The sequence below is a fragment of the Lissotriton helveticus genome, chromosome 6 (assembly GCF_964261635.1).
Source record: "Lissotriton helveticus chromosome 6, aLisHel1.1, whole genome shotgun sequence".
Taxonomy (NCBI): Eukaryota; Metazoa; Chordata; class Amphibia; order Caudata; family Salamandridae; genus Lissotriton; species Lissotriton helveticus.
The window spans coordinates 832,151,337-832,159,930 of NC_136067.1; the positions used below are offsets into that span (position 1 = coordinate 832,151,337).

Here is an 8,594-nt window from a genome sequence, read left to right on the forward strand (position 1 = left end):
GTCTCTCAATTGTGGGATTGTGTTCAGAAATGCTGCAAGTTCACTTTTATTCTGTGGCATATGCACATACATTTCTCCCACCTTTTCTCTCAATGAGTAAGCAAAATCTTCTCCCTCATTCTGCTGATTAATATTCTCAGTTATATCTGGTGGCTTCTTTTCCTTATCCATTTTCCTTGCTAGGTCTGGTGGTTTCTTTTTCTTCTGATGTTTTCTTGCCCACTTGTCTCCTAATTTCTCAAGCCCATTGCATTTGAAAATATATTTTATTTCTGCAATGTGCAATTGCATTCCTGAAGAACACATTTTGTCATTTGCTTCATCATCCATGTGTACCCTAAAACCTTTCTGAAATGGAAAACTTCCTGAAACATCATTTTCATATTTTTGAGCCAAATCTGTCAGTCCATTATGTGTAGTTAATGCACATGCAACTGTTTCCATACTCAGGGAAATGAATTCTTTTTCCTGACACTGGTTCACATTTTCATTATTCAAACAGCAAGGACTGTTATTTCCCCCATGTTCAAATGCTGAATTTAAAACACTAAGCTGTTTTTCTTTTTCATGGTCTGTGTTAATATGTTCTCCCATGTTTTCTATCTCTTTAATCACTGCTGCTTCCTCAAAGCAGGTTTGAGAAATCCCATTTTCAAATATATTTATTTTATCCTGGTCTGCCGATGTTGTAAATACCATTTTTCCCTCACCTTTTAGTGCTTGGGGTAATTTCTGTTCACTAATCTGTGAATTCTGAGTTTCTGAAATAAACCCTGGCAAAATCACTGATTCTGCAGCTCTTTGAACTTTTTCAGTAGGGACCATATTATTTGGGACAGTCATATTTTTTCTAGGCATTATCTGTGCATCTGCAGTTTGTAATTCTTTGACTGAATCAGGCACATTTGAAGCAGTAACACCTGGAGGTATCACTGGCAGTACTGAATCAGCAGGTAATGGGTCAATATAAAATGTCTGCACAGTTCTCTCAGTCTGTATTTCTCTCTGTTCAACAGAAGCAGTAGCCCCTGTAATATTTACTGGTACACTATTTTCAGTATTTTTCATGGGAACCACATAAAGTGGTGGACACTCAGTTATCAATGCATCCATTATTTCATCCCCTGAATCATTATTTATTTGAAGCTCTTTATCATCACTAATTCTCTTCTCCTGAATTTGGTGCTTTACCTTTTTATCCTCACTTGTTTTCTCTCTTGCTGTCTTTTCCCACATGCTTAAGGCCTCAAATTGTGCAGCTTTAGATGGTGTCTTTATTTCACATAAGACTTCCCTTAATTTGTCAATAATTTGCAATTCAAAAGTACCATCTTTTGGAAACCTCAAAGCACCTTCTTTTTCAGTAATCTTGCACCATTGGTGAACCCACATAAATGTATTTTGTCCCAAATTGGTAGACATAAAATGCACAGGTGTTCCTTCAGGAGCATCACCAATAAAAAACGAATTTTTCACTTTACCTCCTAACAGCTTCTTTAAACCTTCAAACATTTTCATTTTTGCAATAGTTCAATGCAATTTCTTTTCTCCAAAGCTGTTAGTCTAACTTTTAGTCAGTTTTACTCCTACCACCGACCCTCCACAAAATCTTACTGCAATATTTCTCTTAATCAATAACTCTGTTAGTAACAACATAAATACATTCGCTACTCTGTCTGTTGTGCTAAATAAAGGATAGATTTATATTCACTGCGAGTAACACATTCCGCTTACCCTTCACAAAGTAAAGACTTTCCGTTTACTCTTCATACACTACAGGTAAATCCCTTCTGCTTACCTTTCACTCAAGCTCAGAAGAACCTGCTACTCCTTTGGACTCATCCTTCAGGATATATCTTAGTCCAAAGTTTCACCAGCGAACCCTTTTGCTGTCAATCAAGCTCAGAAGAACCTGCTACTCCTTTAGTGTGACCCTTTCTAGGTGATATCAGACCAAAGTTTCACCAGCAAACTCTTTGCTATCAATCATTCACACAGAAAATAGTCCCTAATTTAACACTGCCAGCCCTACCTAGCTTCTCAGTGTTATTCCAACAGACGAGTAACCTCAGTGCAGTGTGGCTTCCAATTACCACCCGCTATTCCTTCCCGGGATTCCACAGGTGTGCATACCTGCGTGTTCCAGACAACATAGAACAAGACACTAACTTAACATGAAGAGTTAAAACATGTAATCAATAACCAAAAATTATGTCCTATGAAATTACCAATATAATCAATAATACCATCAATTCAAAATGAGCAAAATGTCACCAACAGTAAAAAAAAAACTTAATATTTTCAACACTTCAAAAATACATGCAAGCATATTAACAACATTTCACAACCCTATTGATACTCACACCACTTCTTGCATCACCTGCCAGTACTGCTTTGCCAGTCTTCAGGTTCTGAGCATTGGAGTCAGGAATCAGGACTTGGGCATTTATCTAACTTGGGCAATTATTTGACTTCCCTCTAAAGGTCAATGATCCATTAGTTGAATAGTTGATGATGAAATCAATAATCAATAATCACCAAACTAATCAATAATAACCATCCTCTGCTACCAAAAACTGATGGAGCGGTAATTTCTTCTGGAAGTTTCTCAATGCAAAACCCTTATGCTACCTCTAATTTACCGCTCAAAAGGTGTTGGGCTCTTCACACCATGTATTACCTTCAGGAGACTTTAAATAAACCTGAACAGTCAAAAATGCAATTTATTATTCAAGCAAATAAAGAGTGTTGTTGAGTATTTTAAAGGGTTTTATTTTCTAGTCAAAAGTTAATTTTTCTCTGACCCTTTATTCATTAGTAAAATATCAATCAGGTTACAGCATTTGGAAAACAGGAAAAATATCAATAATACAGAACACATTACAGTCTGCATATAAGCATTACATGTAGTTATGAAAATGTGGCGCACAATTCTTAAAGAGTTTGTAAGAAAAATAGTCTTGCAAGGCTAATCAATGATTAAATAGTTGGCAAAAATCTCCCATTAAGAGAAATAAATGCATAAGTCAAATAAATCTTTTCAGACCTAATTAATTAGTCAAAGCATAAACTTAAAGTTTAGCATCTAAATCTAAAGAGCCTTTCTATCTGTTGCTGCTCATGTGCATCTCTGTGTCTAAAGAGCAAAAAGGAGGGAGACAGCCTGCCCTTCACCAGACCTCAAAGGAATGAGGCCTGCAGTGCCAGGATATGACGTGGAAGCAAGAAACCTCCCCTGAATCTCCTCGGACGCACCTCCCCTTCAGCAATCTCCCGGGACGTTTCTCGTACCTAACCCATAGAAGCCAGCTGAGCTGAAAAAAGCCAGCCCCCATCCAGAGAGGACATTATTGTAAAAACACATGTTAATTCAGCACAAGCATTTCAGACTGAATAGGCCTCACTTTCATGTTTTTCATGTGCCATGTTTTTAACTTGCACCAAAATGTGCGTGGCAATTTAAATGCAGCCTGTCTGTAGCACAAAAATAAAACAATGCCTGACTGCAGATGAAATCTGCTCCATCAGCGGCGCTTTTCAAGATGATGGCTTTGCCTTGCTTCCTCTATGTTCTGGAAAACACACCATATCAGATACAACCTACCTACTTCAAAGCTATCAAAGCACAGGTCTATAGCCTCTTATGGGGTAATAAACCGCCGGGCATAGCTCAGGTCAAACTGGTGAAGGGATGGTATGATGGTGGAATAGCGCTCCCTGATGTACAGCTCTATTACTGGGCAGCACAGCTTAAGGTGATTAATCACTGGCTACATGTCCCACACTCAGACCCAGGGTATAAGGCAGATAGAGCGCAGCTCGGCACAAGCACCATACTCTCTCCCCTCTATGATAAAAAATTTGCGCTGACAATGTTCGGCCCACTACTGCATACTCTGCTATTGTGGCATGCTGCACAGACAAAACTGGGGTGGAGGGACGCAACTTACTCCATTATGGGACAACAAAAAACTGTGAAAGCTTCGAAACAGTAGGGGCTTCACCCACTGGGATGACATAGGAATATCGACAGTGGGAGACCTGTGGCAGGGTGGGGAAATGGTGTCGTTCGAACGTCTCCAACAATTATACGATATGGCGCCCTCTGAACGGTATAGATATATACAAATTAGACATGCCCTGATGTCAGTGATACCTCCCGGCTCGGATATCCCTGAGGCGTCACCTACGGAGGATAGACTGTTGACAGATTTCATGCATAAGAAGGCTACATCATTCACATATCGTAAATTGATAAACAACTTACCTGATCCCACAGGCCCACTCAAAGTTAAGTGGATACAGGACGTGGGCGAGATGGATGAGTCTGAGTGGCAGGAAGCGTTGGCATCCCCGAGGGAGGTGGGAATACCCTCACGCCTTAGACTAGTAAAAATAAAAATTCTGCACCGTTCATACTACACCAGACTAGTTTTATACAAGATGAAACTAATAGATCACCCCTTTCGTCTCAGAGGGTGTGGAGACGAAGGAACGTTCTTCCACACGATATGGGAATGTCCCAGAATAGCAACATACTGGACCCAGGTGATGCGTACTGTGTCACAGGTGCAGGGGGTGTTGCTTGTACTTAACCCACGCAGATGTTTATTAAATGTGTGGGAACCCAATGATCTTACACGCCATGGGCAAACTTGGGTCACGTTCAGAATAATGATAGCTAAGAGGAATATGGCACAGAGATGGGGCGAGGTGGAGGTGCCTTCTCTCTCAGTGTGGAGTACAAACATGGATGAGGCTATGATAACTGAACGGGCAGTGTTTAGTAATTGAGAATGCCCCAGAAAGTGGTCTAAAATTTGGGAGGCTTGGAATGAATACAGGGGGGGTATTTGTGATTCACAAGCGGAGAATGACAGTGATAGCTAGGAAGGGGATGAGGAATGAGGGAAGGAGGGTGGAAGGACTGATCCGGGCGGTAATGGTAGGCAATCGGGGGGATAAAATATGTATACTCTTTGAAGAACTGTGTATTGTTCAACTGAGATGTGTTCCAGATTTGTTGTGTATACGATTGTTACAAATTGCTGATGGGATGAAAACAATGAAAATGTTTTTTTTTTTAAATATAGCAATTTGTGGGGGATACGGATTTCTATTGTCCGAAAACGTTACAAGTATAAAATAGCTTTGGGAAAAAACAAACATGATTGGGCTGACAAGAACTGGCAGGACCTGCTGAAAGCTACTAGGAATAAAGATAATCAAACATTCTGGCACATTATATTACAAGGAAGCTCAGAAGGGGTAACAATACCGGACTACTTTATTCATCCTGAGATGTGGGTTGATAATTTTTCCTTATTGTATGAAAAGAGCGAATTAAACGCTTGCTCGGATGATCGGGAAAACGTACCCGATTGTACACCCAATGTAATAAGGAGGGTAGCCGGTACCAGGGACCTCTCTTTAGCCTGGATGACACTCTCAGAGCAATAGAGAAGATGGAACCAACAAAGGCCCCACTGCCCGATAGGATACCGGGCGAATTGTATAAGTCTGAACCACTTGTCTAGGCTCCTTATTTAAACCCTGTGTCCAATGCATTTGCTAATGGGGGTAAAATACCTGAGACCTGGAGAGGGGCGGAAATAATAACCATATACAAAAAGGGTGGCGCTTGTTCTCCATCGAATTATAGGCTAATTAGCCTGTTAGACAAAATGCAAAAAACTTTGCCAGGCAGGTCCTGGATAAATGATCAAAGTGGATGAATGAGAACGAGATTTTGTTGCACTGTCAAGCAGGTTGCCACTCTAAAACTAGTACCTGTGACCATGTGTTTCGGCTCACCTTTCCTATTTGGAAATATATGCAACTTAAGAAGCAAAAATTGTATGTGGCTTTTGTTGACCTTGGTACCTCAGTAAAGGCTTTGTTTGGTTTTAAAAGAGTTGGGAGTCCCAGACCAATTGGTAAACTTGTTGGAAAGGCTGCATTAGTCCAACTATACACAGGATTTTTAGGGGAGAGCTGGAGAATTAACTGAGAAAATCCCTATTAGGCAGGGAGTAGAACAGGGTTGCGTCCTTGCGCCCACACTGTTTTCCCGTTATGTGAACGGAGTGGTCAGCGAACTGCAGGATTGTGCTAACGACCCTCCATTGCTGGACGGTGGGAAAGTACCGATTCTGCTGTTCGTTACTTCTTTCCAGGTCCCCAATGAACTCGAAAAACAAAATATATGGTCTTTGGTAAGGGGAAGTGCAGGTCAGTAAAGATAATGGGGAAACCACTAGAGAGGGTGTCCAAATTTGATTATCTGGGTGTAAGACTAACAGAAACACTGAGTTGGGAGCCCCAAATAGATAAATGCCAACTAACCTTATACTACAAGTCTCAGTCCATACTACGCTTTCATAAGCAGTCCTAGTCCAAGTCAATCACCCCTGAGATCTACAGAATGAAAGCGCAAAATGCAGCACTTTATTGTGCTGAGCTCTGGGGTAATGGAGACTTACACAAGCTAGCGGTGAGTGAGAATACATTTTGTAGTGCAGAAGGTCCACTCAGGAAGGTAGTATATCAAGATGATTTATTTCAAGAAGATAACAGGCTGTAAGGTACAAGACATCATGTAGATATGTGGTAGATTGACGAGGTGGCCGAGTGGTTAAGGCTATGGATTGCTTATCCATTGTGCTTTGCACGCGTGGGTTCGTATCCCATCCTCGTCACCAAAATATGTAGTGATGAAGGTCCACTCAGGAAGGTAGTATATCAAGATGATTTATTTCAAGAAGATAACAGGCTGTAAGGTACAAGACATCATGTAGATATGTGGTAGATCAGAGCCCCACCAGGAGCTGCCTGTCAGCTGCTCAGCCCATGACCAACTGTCACTCTGCTTCCCTCAGTCCCAACATTCCGAGGCATCATCAGACTCCAACATTCCAATGAGTCAGAGCACAGGCACTGGCAGAGCAGATCTGGTAAAACACCTTACAGTATAATATGCAGGATACTACACATTTGCTAGGGCATTGATCCCAGTTCCAATTAGTACCCCGCTGACTCCTCTATTTTTTGATCTAGGGATGAGGAGAATTGCTGATGTGGCAGTAATTAAGCCACTCACTTAGTGGTCACCTGTTTGGCCCACCCCAGAGATAACCTAATATTGTAGATCCATGAAAGACGTTCTGAACCTAAGTGGTGCTAAACGGATTCCCTGGTTTAGACATAAAATCATGGTGCACATTGTTGGGGTTGTCCCATCTGTGGGAATGCCCAGAATCTATCAGCAAGAATTATATTCCAAAATTGAAAGCTAAATACTGGGCAGACGCAGAAAACCAATATGCAACCTATAGATCAGTGGTTTCTGGAATCGAATAGAATCGGTAACTGGTACAATTTCTATACGCCTTAGTTCTATAAACACGTGAAACAATGCTATAAACAATTCCTTTATTCTTTCTCATATGTATATATACTACACTTGTACTATTTTCAAAATGGCCGACAAAAGTTTCTGTTTTTGCTCGTATCCCGACTAAACCAATGTGCTCGCAAAAGCCTGGGTGTTTGATGTTTATTGGACTAACAAAGGTACATTAGGTCTACTTTGAGTATGGCATGGTTATGACATATGAACTAATGCTGCATATAAAACTCTTTTCGCGTGCAGATATATTCTTTCCTAAGACTCCCATTTCAAAATGGCCGACACATTTCATAGTTTGATTTTAATTCGATTAATCATTTGTTTATAAAGGACTTGGTATTTAGGGGTCGATTACGATGGCGGACGGAAGGCCGACCGCCGTCCTTGAGTAGGCGGAAAATGCCTTTTTACAGTCCGCCAGCCGCGGCCAGTCCGTCCGCCATATTAGGATGGGAAGCACTGTCAAATGTCCGTACGCCGCGGAAGAGCACGCACTGCCGCGGAACTACAACCGACCCCGCGGCGGACGTAACTAATCCAGAGACACCGCCGTACGGAATGGCGTCTCCGACCGTCCTCTAAATCACGATGGCGGAAAACACACATCAAATCGCTGCGGAAAAACAACCTGCCGGAACACGGCGGATTCACCACAGCGGAGAGGCACAACATTGCAGAGATACCCACCACAGGCAGATCGCTGTCATGGACCCAACGCTACATGCATTCCCTATACTCTTCGTGCTTCACCACCAGCAAGTCATGGACCATCGCCGACGACAACGCAGGTACGCCAAAACACCAATTGCTCTCGGAAGGGGAGTACCTTCCCGGGCCGTGACGTGGGGAGGGGGAGGGTCATGTTGGGCAAACAGCATTTACGATAGCACCAATATAACAACAATGCAAGGAGACAACCGGGAATGATAAAGACAAACCACTACACACAATTGACTTGCTTTATTGCACATAATAGTGGTATAATCCGAGAGTAGCCAAGAGCATGGGCACTGGGTAGAACAGAGCAGGTACATCTGAAGCTGCACATGAGAGGGCACAATGCAGTATCATAACAGCAGCAGGGCACTGTCCAGAACAGAGCTGGTACATCAGAGGCAGCACATGAGAGGGGCTAAGTGCATCAACAGTCCTTGGCAAGGCACAGGTACATCTGAGGCAGCACATG

At 42.1% G+C, this 8,594-nt stretch overlaps 1 non-coding gene across 1 annotated transcript; it reads left to right on the forward strand.

Annotated features, from left to right (window-relative positions):
- The first annotated feature begins 6,616 nt into the window (after positions 1–6,616).
- Positions 6,617–6,698, forward strand: TRNAS-GCU (transfer RNA serine (anticodon GCU)). Its single transcript has one exon. It is a non-coding gene; the product is annotated as a tRNA-Ser (tRNA).
- The last annotated feature ends 1,896 nt before the right edge of the window (positions 6,699–8,594 follow it).